This window comes from Oncorhynchus masou, chromosome 23 (genome assembly GCF_036934945.1).
Source record: "Oncorhynchus masou masou isolate Uvic2021 chromosome 23, UVic_Omas_1.1, whole genome shotgun sequence".
Classification (NCBI taxonomy): domain Eukaryota; kingdom Metazoa; phylum Chordata; class Actinopteri; order Salmoniformes; family Salmonidae; genus Oncorhynchus; species Oncorhynchus masou.
Genome location: NC_088234.1, coordinates 4,342,779 through 4,356,906, shown reverse-complemented (window position 1 = coordinate 4,356,906; position 14,128 = coordinate 4,342,779). Strand labels below are relative to the sequence as shown.

The 14,128-nt window shown below is 46.3% G+C and overlaps 1 protein-coding gene and 1 pseudogene across 1 annotated transcript in view; one reads left to right on the top strand and one right to left on the bottom strand.

The window, feature by feature from the left end:
- Nucleotides 1-12,311, top strand: part of LOC135511203 (GRB2-associated-binding protein 1-like) — a 60,898-nt pseudogene extending 48,587 nt beyond the window's left edge.
- LOC135510193 (GRB2-associated-binding protein 1-like) overlaps nt 1-14,128 on the bottom strand; it is a 378,827-nt gene that overhangs the window by 108,015 nt on the left and 256,684 nt on the right. The gene's annotated exons all lie outside the window — the stretch shown is intronic.

Sequence of the window (14,128 nt, the reverse complement as noted above, 5' to 3'; positions counted from 1 at the left end):
TAGCTAGCAGGACTAATGATCCTGAGTTAGCTAGCAGGACTAATGTCCCTGAGTTAGCTAGCAGGACTAATGTCCCTGAGTTAGCTAGCAGGACTAATGTTCCTGAGTTAGCTAGCAGGATTAATGTTCCTGAGTTAGCTAGCAGGACTAATGATCCTGAGTTAGCTAGCAGGACTAATGTCCCTGAGTTAGCTAGCAGGACTAATGTTCCTGAGTTAGCTAGCAGGACTAATGTCTCTGAGTTAGCTAGCAGGATTAATGATCCTGGGTTAGCTAGCAGGACTAATGTCCCTGAGTTAGCTAGCAGGACTAATGTCCCTGAGTTAGCTAGCAGGACTAATGTCCCTGAGTTAGCTAGCAGGACTAATGATCCTGAGTTAGCTAGCAGGGCTAATGATCCTGAGTTAGCTAGCAGGGCTAATGATCCTGAGTTAGCTAGCAGGACTAATGATCCTGAGTTAGCTAGCAGGATTAATGATCCTGAGTTAGCTAGCAGGGCTAATGATCCTGAGTTAGCTAGCAGGGCTAATGATCCTGAGTTAGCTAGCAGGGCTAATGATCCTGAGTTAGCTAGCAGGACTAATGATCCTGAGTTAGCTAGCAGGACTAATGATCCTGAGTTAGCTAGCAGGACTAATGATCCTGAGTTAGCTAGCAGGACTAATGTCTCTGAGTTAGCTAGCAGGACTAATGATCCTGAGTTAGCTAGCAGGACTAATGATCCTGAGTTAGCTAGCAGGACTAATGATCCTGAGTTAGCTAGCAGGACTAATGTCCCTGAGTTAGCTAGCAGGACTAATGATCCTGAGTTAGCTAGCAGGACTAATGATCCTGAGTTAGCTAGCAGGACTAATGTTCCTGAGTTAGCTAGCAGGACTAATGATCCTGAGTTAGCTAGCAGGACTAATGTCCCTGAGTTAGCTAGCAGGACTAATGATCCTGAGTTAGCTAGCAGGACTAATGATCCTGAGTTAGCTAGCAGGACTAATGTTCCTGAGTTAGCTAGCAGGACTAATGTCTCTGAGTTAGCTAGCAGGATTAATGATCCTGGGTTAGCTAGCAGGACTAATGTCCCTGAGTTAGCTAGCAGGACTAATGTCCCTGAGTTAGCTAGCAGGATTAATGATCCTGAGTTAGCTAGCAGGACTAATGTCCCTGAGTTAGCTAGCAGGACTAATGTCCCTGAGTTAGCTAGCAGGATTAATGATCCTGAGTTAGCTAGCAGGACTAATGATCCTGGGTTAGCTAGCAGGACTAATGTTCCTGAGTTAGCTAGCAGGACTAATGTTCCTGAGTTAGCTAGCAGGACTAATGATCCTGAGTTAGCTAGCAGGACTAATGTTCCTGAGTTAGCTAGCAGGACTAATGATCCTGAGTTAGCTAGCAGGACTAATGTCCCTGAGTTAGCTAGCAGGACTAATGATCCTGGGTTAGCTAGCAGGACTAATGTTCCTGAGTTAGCTAGCAGGACTAATGTCCCTGAGTTAGCTAGCAGGACTAATGATCCTGGGTTAGCTAGCAGGACTAATGTTCCTGAGTTAGCTAGCAGGACTAATGATCCTGAGTTAGCTAGCAGGATTAATGATCCTGAGTTAGCTAGCAGGACTAATGATCCTGAGTTAGCTAGCAGGACTAATGTTCCTGAGTTAGCTAGCAGGACTAATGTCCCTGAGTTAGCTAGCAGGATTAATGATCCTGAGTTAGCTAGCAGGACTAATGATCCTGGGTTAGCTAGCAGGACTAATGTTCCTGAGTTAGCTAGCAGGACTAATGTTCCTGAGTTAGCTAGCAGGACTAATGATCCTGAGTTAGCTAGCAGGACTAATGTTCCTGAGTTAGCTAGCAGGATTAATGATCCTGAGTTAGCTAGCAGGACTAATGATCCTGAGTTAGCTAGCAGGACTAATGTTCCTGAGTTAGCTAGCAGGACTAATGTTCCTGAGTTAGCTAGCAGGATTAATGATCCTGAGTTAGCTAGCAGGACTAATGTTCCTGAGTTAGCTAGCAGGATTAATGATCCTGAGTTAGCTAGCAGGACTAATGATCCTGGGTTAGCTAGCAGGACTAATGTCCCTGAGTTAGCTAGCAGGACTAATGTTCCTGAGTTAGCTAGCAGGACTAATGTTCCTGAGTTAGCTAGCAGGACTAATGATCCTGAGTTAGCTAGCAGGACTAATGTTCCTGAGTTAGCTAGCAGGACTAATGATCCTGAGTTAGCTAGCAGGACTAATGTTCCTGAGTTAGTTAGCAGGACTACACTGGTGTTAATCAGTTAATCAAATTTTATTGGCCAAATCCTGTACACTTGGCAAGCAGATGTTATGCTTCTAGATCTGACAGTGCAGCAGTAACTAACAGGCAATATCTTACAATTCCACAACAAAACCTAATAGACACAAACTAGTAAAGGAATGGGATGAAAATATATAAGTATAAAATATATGGATGAGCAGTGACAGAGCGGCTAAGATGCAATAGATAGTGAAGAATAGATAGTGAAGGATACAGTGTACAGTATATACAGAGGGGAGATCAAGTATTTGATACACTGCTGATTTTGCAGGTTTTCCTACTTACAAAGCATGTAGAGGTCTGTAATTTTTATCATAGTTACACTTCAACAGTGGGAGGCGGAATCTAAAATCTAAAACAAAAATCCAGAAAATCACATTGTATGATTTTAAAGTAATTAATTAGCATTTTATTGCATGACATAAGTATTTGATACATCAGAAAAGCAGACCTTAATATTTGGTACAGACCTTTGTTTGCAATTACAGAGATCATACGTTTCCTGTAGTTCTTGACTTGTTCTGTACATATGAGATGAAAAAAGTGACTAGTGTCCCATTTATTAAAGTATTTTGGCAGCCGCCTCTCTGTGCCAGCGGTGGCTGTTTAACAATCTGATGGCCTTGAGATAGAAGCTGTTTTTCAGTCTCTCGGTCCCTGACCTCGCCTTCTGGATGGAAGTGGGGTGAACAGGCAGTGGCTCGGGTGGTAATTGTCTTTGATGATATTTTTGGCCTTCCTGTGACATCAGGTGTTGTACGTGTCCTGGAGGGCAGGTAGTTTTCCCCCGGCGATGCGTTGTGCAGACCTCACTACCTTCTGGAGAGCCCTGTGGTTGTGGACGGTGCAGTTACCGTACCAGGCGGTGATACAGCCCGACAGGATGCTCTCAGTTGTGCACCTGTAAAGGTTATTGAGGGTTTTCAGTGACAGGCCAAATCTTTTCAGCCTCCTGAGGTTGAAAAGGCGCTGTTGTTCTGTTGTACCTTCTTCACCACGCTGTCTGTGTGGGTGGACCATTTCAGTTTGTCACTGATATGTACGCCGAGGAACTTTCCACCATCTCCACTGCTGTCCCGTCGATGTGGAAAGGGGGTGCTCCCTCTGCTGTTTCCTGAAGTCCACTATCATCTCTTTTGTTTTGTTGACGTTGAGTGAGAGGTTATTTTCCTGACACCACACTCCGAGTGCCCTGTAGGCTGTCTCATCATTGTTGGTAATCAATCCCACCACTGTAGTGTCGTCTGCAAACTTGATGATTGAGTTGGAGGTGTGCATGGCCACGCAGTCGTGGATAAACAAGGATTACAGGAGAGGGCTGAGAATGCACCCTTGCGGGGCCCCAGTGTTGAAGATCAGTGGGGTAGAGATGTTGTTTCCTACCTTCACCACCTGGGGGTGGCGCGTCAGAAAGTCCAGGACCCAGTTACACAGGGCGGGGTCGAGACCCAGGGCCTCAAGCTTCATGATGAGTTTTGAAGGGGACTATGATGTTGAATGCTGAGCTGTAGTCGATGAACAGCATTCTCACATAGGTATTCCTCTTGTCCAGATGGGTTAGGGCAGTGTGCAGTGTGGTGGCGATTGCATCGTCTGTGGACCTATTGGGGTGGTAAGCAAACTGGAGTGGGTCTAGGGTGTCAGGTAGGGTGGAGGTGATATGGTCCTTGACTCGTCTCTCAAAGCACTTCATGATGAGAGGAAGTTAGTGCTACGGGGCGGTAGTCATTTAGTAAAGTTACCTTAGCTTTCTTAGGAACAATGGTGGCCATCTTGAAGCATGTGGGGACAGTAGACTGGGATAGGGATTGATTGAATATGTCCGTAAACACACCAGCCAGCTGGTCTGCGTATGCTCCGAGGACTCGGCTAGGGATGTCGTCTGGGCCGGCAGCCTTGCGAGGGTTAACACGTTTAAATGTTTTACTCACATCGGCCAGAGAAAGAGAGTTTCGGGCCGTGTCGGTGGCACTGTATTGTCTTCAAAGTGAGCAAAGAAATTGTTTAATTTGTCTGGGAGCAAGACGTCGATGTCCACGACGGGGCTGGTTTTCTTTTTGTAGTCCGTGATTGTCTGTAGACCCTGCCACATACGTCTCGTGTTTGAGCCATTGAATTGCGACTCTACTTTGTCTCTATACTGAATACGGAGGGAATAACAACACTATTTGTATTCGGCCATGTTTCCAGTCACCTTTCCATGATTAAATGCAGTGTTACGTGCTTTCAGTTTTGCAGGAATGCTGCCATCATACCACCGTTTCTGGTTAGGGAAGGTTTTAATAGTAACAGTGGGTACAACATTTCCTATACACTTCCTTATAAACTCGCTCACCGTGTCAACGTATACGCCAATGTTATTGGCTACCCGGGAACATATCCCAGTCCACGTGATCGAAGCAATCTTGAAGCATGGAATCCGATTGGTCCAGCGTTGGTTGGATACACCTAAGCACAGGCATTCGCTCTTTTAGTTTCTGCCTATAGGAGGGGAGCAACAAGATGGAGTCATGGTCAGATTTGCCAAAAAAGGAGGGCGGGGAGGGCCTTGTATGCATCGCGGAAGTTAGAGTAGCAATGGTTGAGCGTGTTACTCGCTCGTGTGCAATCGATATGCTGATAGCCTTGTTCCAAAATCCCCAGCTACAATAAATGCAGCCTCAGGATATATGGTTTCCAGTTTACATAGAGTCCAGTGAAGTTCCAACTATCTACTATCTGTTAATACTATATGTTACTATCCGTATAACTCTATACTCCCCTTCCTCTCTCCTCCTTACTTCACTCCCACTTACCCGTTTCTCCTTGTACTCCAACTCTCAATCTATCTCCCTATCTATCTCTCTATCCATCTCTCCATCTATTTATCTCTCCTATCTCCGCTTCCATATCTCTGTCCATATATCTCTCATCTATCTCTCCATCTATCTATCTATCCATCTACCTACCTACCTACCTATCTATCTATCTCTCCATCCATCTCTCTCCATCTATCTCTCCATACACCTCTCCATACACCTCTCCCTCTCTCTCTCCATCTATCTCTCCATCCATCTATCTCTCCATCTTCTCCTCTAGTTAAACCCACCCCTCTGGACATAACACCTCTGCAGGAGTGGGAGGAGCTACCGGCACCTGTACGATCACCTGTCACCAGAACCTTCACCCGAGAGTAAGTGTGTGTGTATCTCTCTCTGTGCGTGTGTGCTCTTGTGTGTGTGTGTGTCTGTGTGTTGGGGGTGTGTGTGCGTGTGTTCTTGTGTGTGTTGAGTGTGTGTGCGTTTTTGTGTGTGTGTTTTTGTTTTATTGTGTGTGTGTGTGTGTGTGTGTGTGTGTGTGTGTGTGTGTGTGTGTGTGTGTGTGTGTGTGTGTGTGTGTGTGTGTGTGTGTTTGTACGTGCTGCAGGCATAGAGCCACTCATGCAAAGTGTAACAGCACTGGTCAGAAGTGCTGTGTCAGTAGAACACATTGTGTTAAATATTTCATATCTGACTTCATCTTAGTTTGATAACGACAGGTCATACTTAACATTGACGTGTACTATACTGCCCGCTGTGTCCCCTTCCCCCCTCTGCTGGCCGCACACCGGCACTACAAGTGAATGAAAATTAAAGCCCCGCCCTCGCCACTCATCGTGGGTCAGTTTCGCATTTTCCTCAGTAACGGTTAAGGTTAGGATTGGTGGAGGGGAAGCTGATCCGAGATCTGTACGAAACAACGCCCCGGTGGGAGGTTCTGCGCACAAATACATATCGGGTGTTCACCCATAAAATGTGTCTTTCGTTCAATGGTTTATAAAATAAAGAAGAACTGCATCAGATCAAATGTCTCTACCATACATGGTTCAAATGTTACAAACGACATACTGTGAGAATTTAGAGTTTTTCATTACGGCTACCGTCAAAAAGTGGTCGGCTGCTCAATAGGACTCTGTCATCGCTCTGCGGGAAGAACGGAGCTAACATCAACTGACAAGCTCTCTCTCTGTCTCTGTCTCTCTCTGTCTCTGTCTCTGTCTCTCTCTGTCTCTCTCTCTCTCTGTCTCTCTGTCTCTCTGTCTCTCTCTGTCTCTCTATCTCGGTCTCTCTCTGTCTTTGTCTCTCTCTCTCTCTCTTGGTTTCTCTCTGTCTCTCTCTCTCTCTGTCTCTCTCTCTCTTTTCTCTCTCTCTCTCTCTCTCTCTCTCTCTCTGTCTCTCTCTGTCTCTCTCTATCTCTGTCTCTCTCTGTCTCTCTGTCTGTCTCTCTCTCTCTGTCTCTCCGTCTCTCTCTCTCTGTTTCTCTCTCTGTCTCTCTGTCTCTCTCTCTCTGTCTCTCTCTCTGTCTCTCTGTCTCTCTGTCTCTCTCTGTCTGTCTCTCTGTCTCTCTCTCTCTCTCTCTCTCTCTCTATATATATATATATATATATATATATATAAATAAAATACTTTTTCTATATGTATATATAAGTATATATATATTTAAAAACACTTCAAAATATAGAAGAGATACAATAATGTTCACAACAAAATAAGACTCCTATTTCATCAATACTGTTAAGTCCATATTAAGGTTATAATATCGTAGAATCTAATTAATAATTGTGTGAAATGAAATGGGGCAAAGAAAACATTGGTTTACTGTCTTGAATTGACACGTTTTTTTCCTGCATTCTAGAGCAGTGAGGGAACACCCTGTACCCAATGGTCTGTATGTCTGTTTTCAAAATAAAAGTCGGTGTTTCAGAATAAAAGTCCTCACCTTTTGTTTATGTGTGTCAGTCCGTCCGGCTGCTACACGTGTCCGTCCGATAGACCCTCCACCTGCCAAAGCTCTGCCTCCAGCTCAGACTCGGACGACCCAGACGACAATTACGTTGCCATGACAACCTCCAACATAGCCCTCGCCGCCGTCGTGTCGGTATGTTAGATGCACACACGCACACATAACGTACACACACACACACACACACACACACACACACACACACACACACACACACAGTCTTGTACAACGAACACACAATTCAGTCCCATTCAGTCCCACCCTTACCCTAAACCTAACCCTAACCCCTAACCCTAATCCTAGCCCGTACCCCTTACCCTAACCCTAACCCTAAACCTAGCCCGTACCCTTACCATAAACCTAACCTATACCCTAAACCTAACCCTTAACCTAGCCCGTACCCTTACCCTAAACTTAACCCTAACCCTAAACCTAGCCCGTACCCTTACCTAAACCTAACCCTAAACCTATACCTAAACCTAACCCTAGCTCCTAACCCTAAAACTAACCCTAGCTCCTAACCATAAACCTAATTCTAACCCTAAAACTGATTCCAGCCTTAACACTAAACCCCTAGAAATAGCATTTGACCTTGTGGGGACTAACAAAATGTCCCCAGTTGGTCAAAATTGTGTTTGTTTACTATTCTTGTGTGGATTTCTGGACTTCTGTGTGTGTGTGTGTGTGTGTGTGTGTGTGTGTGTGTGTGTGTGTGTGTGTGTGTGTGTGTGTGTGTGTGTGTGTGTGTGTGTGTGTGTGTGTGTGTGTGTGTGTGTGTGTGTTCCAGACCCTGCGTGGGAACAACCCCATGGTCTTACGGAGGTCTAGAGGGGACAAACAGGTTGAGTACCTGGATCTGGACTTACACACTGGTAGAGTGGCCACACCCCCACGACAGGTGAGACAATCTACCAACGTGAGGGCTACGGGGCGATAGTTATCTACACAGGTTACCCCTGCATACTTGGGCACAGGTCATAAAAGGCATTTAGCTCATCTGGTAGGCTCGCTGGGCAGCTCGCGGCTGGGTTTCCCTTGGTAGTCCGTAGTAGTTTGCAAGCCCTGCCACATCCGACGAGCATCAGAGCCGGTGCATAAGGATTCAATCTGTATTGACTCTTTGCATGTTTGATGGTTCGTCTGAGGGCATAGCGGGATTTCTTATAAGCGTCCAGATTAGTGTCCCACTCCTTTAAACCTGCAGCCTTTAGCTCTGTCCAAATGTTGCCTGTATTCCGTGGCTTCTGGTTGGGAGTACGCCTCTAGGAGCACCGTCTCTAGGAGAGCACTGCCTCTAGGAGCACCGTCTCTAGGAGCACCGTCTCTCGGAGCACCGTCTCTAGGAGAGCACCGCCTCTAGGAGAGCACCGCCTCTTGAGAGCACCGCCTCTAGGAAGCACCGCCTCTAGGAGAGCACCGCCTCTTGGAGAGCACCGTCTCTAGGAGAGCACCGTCTCTCGGAGCACCGTCTCTAGGAGAGCACCGCCTCTAGGAGAGCACCGCCTCTTGGAGAGCACCGCCTCTAGGAGAGCACCGCCTCTAGGAGAGCACCGCCTCTTGGAGAGCACCGTCTCTAGGAGAGCACCGTCTCTCGGAGCACCGTCTCTAGGAGAGCACCGCCTCTAGGAGAGCACCGTCTCTCGGAGCACCGTCTCTAGGAGAGCACCGCCTCTTGGAGAGCACCGCCTCTAGGAGAGCACCGCCTCTAGGAGAGCACCGCCTCTTGGAGAGCACCGTCTCTAGGAGAGCACCGTCTCTCGGAGCACCGCCTCTAGGAGAGCACCGCCTCTAGGAGAGCACCGCCTCTAGGAGAGCACCGCCTCTAGGAGAGCACCGCCTCTAGGAGAGCACCGCCTCTAGGAGAGCACCGTCTCTAGGAGAGCACCGCCTCTTGGAGAGCACCGCCTCTAGGAGAGCACCGTCTCTCGGAGCACCGCCTCTAGGAGAGCACCGTCTCTCGGAGCACCGTCTCTAGGAGAGCACCGCCTCTAGGGAGAGCACCGCCTCTAGGAGAGCACCGCCTCTAGGAGAGCACCGCCTCTAGGAGAGCACCGCCTCTAGGAGAGCACCGCCTCTAGGAGAGCACCGCCTCTAGGAGAGCACCGCCTCTAGGAGAGCACCGCCTCTAGGAGCACCGTCTCTAGGAGCACCGCCTCTAGGAGAGCACCGCCTCTAGGAGAGCACCGCCTCTAGGAGAGCACCGCCTCTAGGGAGAGCACCGCCTCTAGGAGAGCACCGCCTCTAGGAGAGCACCGCCTCTAGGAGCACCGTCTCTAGGAGCACCGCCTCTAGGAGAGCACCGCCTCTAGGAGAGCACCGTCTCTAGGAGAGCACCGCCTCTAGGGAGAGCACCGCCTCTAGGAGAGCACCGCCTCTCGGAGCACCGTCTCTCGGAGCACCGCCTCTAGGAGAGCACCGCCTCTAGGAGAGCACCGCCTCTAGGGAGAGCACCGCCTCTAGGAGAGCACCGCCTCTAGGAGAGCACCGCCTCTAGGAGAGCACCGCCTCTAGGAGAGCACCGCCTCTTGGAGCACCGCCTCTTGGAGAGCACCGTCTCTAGGAGAGCACCGCCTCTAGGAGAGCACCGTCTCTGGATGAGCATTTCCTGTTTGCGTATGGCCCTATACAGCTCATTGAGTGGGGTCTTAGTGCCAGCATGGGTTTGTGGTGGTAAATAGACAGCTATGAAAAATATAGATGAAAACTCTCTTGGTAGATAGTGTGTTCTACAGCTTATCATGAGGTATTCTACCTCAGGCGGGCAATACCCGAGACCTCCTTATTATTAGACATTGTGCACTAGCTGTTATTGACAAATAGACACACACCTCCACCCCTCGTCATCCCAGATGTAGCTGTTCTGTCCTGCACGGAAAACCCAGCCAACTGTATATTATCTGTGTCGCCGTTCAGCAACGACTCTGTGAAACATAAGATATTACAGTTTTTAATGTCCCGTTGGTCGGATAGTCTCAAGGGAGATTATCCAGTATATTCTCCAGTGATTGCACGTTGGCCAATAGAATGGATGGTAGAGGCGGCTTACCCACTCGCAATGAATTCTCACAAGGCAACCCGATCTCCGTCTTTTCTTCTCGCGAATGACGGGGATTTGGGCCTGGTCTTGGAGAAGCAGTATATCCTTCGCGTCGGACTCGTTAAAGAACAAAGAATCTTCCAGTTCGCGGTGACTGTTCTGATGTCCAGAAGCTCTATTTGGTCATAAGAGACTGTAGCAGCAACATTATGTACAAAATTACAAGCAATTCGAGAAAAAAAAAAAACACAAAATAGCACAAATTGTTTAGGAGCCCGTAAAACGGCAGCCAACCCCTCCGGCGCCATTATACACAACGTACACCATCATCCCGAGACCCACTTCATTTCGCGTAAGGCCCCAACAGATCCACAGATAGGGCAGCGGTCTCTAAGGTGCAGGATAGATTTACCAGGTTAGTTCATTTACCAGGTTAGCTCATTTACCAGGTTAGCTCATTTACCAGGTTAGCTCATTTACCAGGTTAGTTCATTTACCAGGTTAGCTCATTTACCAGGTTAGCTCATTTACCAGGTTAGCTCATTTACCAGGTTAGTTCATTTACCAGGTTAGCTCATTTACCAGGTTAGTTCATTTACCAGGTTAGCTCATTTACCAGGTTAGTTCATTTACCAGGTTAGTTCATTTACCAGGTTAGCTCATTTACCAGGTTAGCTCATTTACCAGGTTAGTTCATTTACCAGGTTAGTTCATTTACCAGGTTAGTTAATTTACCAGGTTAGCTCATTTACCAGGTTAGCTCATTTACCAGGTTAGTTCATTTACCAGGTTAGTTCATTTACCAGGTTAGTTAATTTATGAGGTTAGCTCATTTACCAGGTTAGTTCATTTACCAGGTTAGTTCATTTACCAGGTTAGCTCATTTACCAGGTTAGTTCATTTATGAGGTTAGTTCATTTACCAGGTTAGTTCATTTACCAGGTTAGTTCATTTACCAGGTTAGCTCATTTACCAGGTTAGTTCATTTATGAGGTTAGTTCATTTACCAGGTTAGTTCATTTACCAGGTTAGTTCATTTACCAGGTTAGCTCATTTACCAGGTTAGCTCATTTACCAGGTTAGCTCATTTACCAGGTTAGTTCATTTATGAGGTTAGTTCATTTACCAGGTTAGCTCATTTACCAGGTTAGCTCATTTACCAGGTTAGTTCATTTACCAGGTTAGCTCATTTACCAGGTTAGCTAATTTACCAGGTTAGTTCATTTACCAGGTTAGTTAATTTACCAGGTTAGCTCATTTACCAGGTTAGCTCATTTACCAGGTTAGCTCATTTACCAGGTTAGTTAATTTACCAGGTTAGCTCATTTACCAGGTTAGCTCATTTACCAGGTTAGTTCATTTACCAGGTTAGTTCATTTACCAGGTTAGTTCATTTACCAGGTTAGCTCATTTACCAGGTTAGTTCATTTACCAGGTTAGTTCATTTACCAGGTTAGCTCATTTACCAGGTTAGCTCATTTACCAGGTTAGCTCATTTTACCAGGTTAGTTCATTTACCAGGTTAGCTCATTTACCAGGTTAGCTCATTTACCAGGTTAGCTCATTTACCAGGTTAGTTCATTTACCAGGTTAGCTCATTTACCAGGTTAGCTCATTTACCAGGTTGGTTCATTTACCAGGTTAGCTCATTTACCAGGTTAGCTCATTTACCAGGTTAGCTCATTTACCAGGTTAGCTCATCAGAAATATGGGTCTGACATTTCTAAGATAAAGCTCTGTATATCTGTTTCAAAATAAGAACGCACAAAAAAACACTTGTTTCAGAATAAAAGTCCCACTTTCGTGTTTCAAAATAAAAGTATCTGTTTTAGAATAAAAATCCATCCTGTCTTTTTGTTTTCAGAAAAAGAGTGTGTTGGGTGGCTCGATGGGTTCGGGCGAAGGTGAGCGTGCACGTGAGCGTGAAGGTGAGCGTGCACGTGAGCGTGTGGACTATGTGGTCGTTGATCCTGAGAGAACCAGAGCTCTGAAAAGTACCAGGGAGGCGTGGCACGACGGGAGACAGTCTACTGAGAAGGACAAATAACACACACACACACACACACACACACTGAACAGACACACACACTGAACAGATACACACAGACACACACACTGAACAGACACACACACTGAACAGACACACTGAACAGATACACACTGAACAGACACACTGAACAGATACACACACTAAACAGACACACACTGAACAGATACACACTGAACAGATACACACTAAACAGACACACACTGAACAGACACACACTGAACAGACACACTGAACAGATACACACTAAACAGACACACACTGAACAGACACACTGAACAGACACACACTGAACAGATACACACTGAACAGACACACTGAACAGATACACACTGAACAGACACACTGAACAGATACACACACTGAACAGATACACACTGAACAGACACACACAGACACACACACTGAACAGACACACACTGAACAGATACACACTAAACAGACACACACTGAACAGACACACTGAACAGACACACACTGAACAGATACACACTGAACAGACACACACACTGAACAGACACACACACTGAACAGATACACACTGAACAGATACACACTGAACAGATACACACTGAACAGATACACACTGAACAGATACACACTGAACAGACACACACTGAACAGACACACACTGAACAGACACACACACTGAACAGACACACTGAACAGATACACACACTGAACAGATACACACTGAACAGACACACACTGAACAGATACACACTGAACAGACACACTGAACAGACACACACTGAACAGACACACTGAACAGACACACTGAACAGACACACACACTGAACAGATACACACTGAACAGACACACACTGAACAGACACACTGAACAGACACACTGAACAGATACACACTGAACAGACACACTGAACAGACACACACACTGAACAGATACACACTGAACAGACACACTGAACAGATACACACTGAACAGACACACTGAACAGATACACACAGACACACACTGAACAGACACACACTGAACAGACACACACTGAACAGACACACACACTGAACAGATACACACTGAACAGACACACTGAACAGATACACACAGACACACACACTGAACAGACACACACTGAACAGACACACACTGAACAGACACACACTGAACAGATACACACTGAACAGACACACACACTGAACAGATACACACTGAACAGACACACACTGAACAGATACACACTGAACAGACACACACACTGAACAGATACACACTGAACAGACACACACTGAACAGACACACACACTGAACAGACACACTGAACAGACACACTGAACAGACACACTGAACAGATACACACAGACACACACACTGAACAGACACACTGAACAGATACACACTGAACAGACACACTGAACAGATACACACTAAACAGACACACACTGAACAGATACACACACTAAACAGATACACACTGAACAGATACACACACTGAACAGATACACACTAATATACACTGAACAGATGCACACTAATATACACTGAACAGATACACACTGAACAGATACACACACTAAACAGATACACACACTGAACAGACACACTAAACAGATACACACTGAACAGATACACACACTGAACAGATACACACTGAACAGATACACACACTAAACAGATACACACACTGAACAGATACACACACACAGGAAAACTACAGAGTGAGAACCCCACTAAATGACCCAAATGACCACTATATACACTCACAGCTTTGCCAACACACACACACACCTCTCCAAGTGGACCCGGCTCCACGAGGAGGTAAAAAGGGGGCTCAGCCCCCCTCAGGATTAGTTGTATGTCCTTTATATAAAAATAGTAAGAAAGTTCAAATGATTGAGTGACAGGTTGGACACAAAATGTGTAATCTGTCATCTGCTTCAGTCTGTCATTCAGATGTAATGTCCATAGAGTCCTCCTCCTCCTCCTCCTCCTCCTCCTCCTCCTCCTCCTCCTCCTCCCCCTCCTCCTCCTC